This window comes from Austrofundulus limnaeus, unplaced genomic scaffold, assembly GCF_001266775.1.
Source record: "Austrofundulus limnaeus strain Quisiro unplaced genomic scaffold, Austrofundulus_limnaeus-1.0 Scaffold3, whole genome shotgun sequence".
Classification (NCBI taxonomy): Eukaryota; Metazoa; Chordata; class Actinopteri; order Cyprinodontiformes; family Rivulidae; genus Austrofundulus; species Austrofundulus limnaeus.
Window position 1 is genome coordinate 6,214,450 of NW_013952405.1, and position 466 is coordinate 6,214,915.

Consider the following 466-nt stretch of genomic DNA (forward strand, 5'->3'; position numbering starts at 1 on the left):
TTTTTTGTACGTCCCTTTCCGATACTCATCAACGCAGATAGAGAGTCACTACAAACTATTATTTTATTCCTATTTGTTTCCTCCACCCATTCTAAAGCTACCAAAATAGCACATAATTCTACTGCGAATACACTCAAATAATCTGATGCTCTTTTTGAAATACTAATCTTTAAATCAGGAATCACTATGGCTATACTGGTTGCTTCACTTTTGGGGTCTTTCGACCCATTAGTATAAATTTGCAAGTGGTCATTATATTTATTCTGCATTTGATTATAAAATTCTTGGCAAATATCTAGCGTGTTCCTTTTCTTAATATGTGTTAGTGTTCTGTCTACATTAATATATTGCCAAGTCCATGTAGGTCTCAAAGGCCACAATACAGTTGGACTAAATTCCTTATTATATACATTAAAAAATTTTGCTCTATCATCACCAACCCACCCAAAACTATCAATTTGTTTCT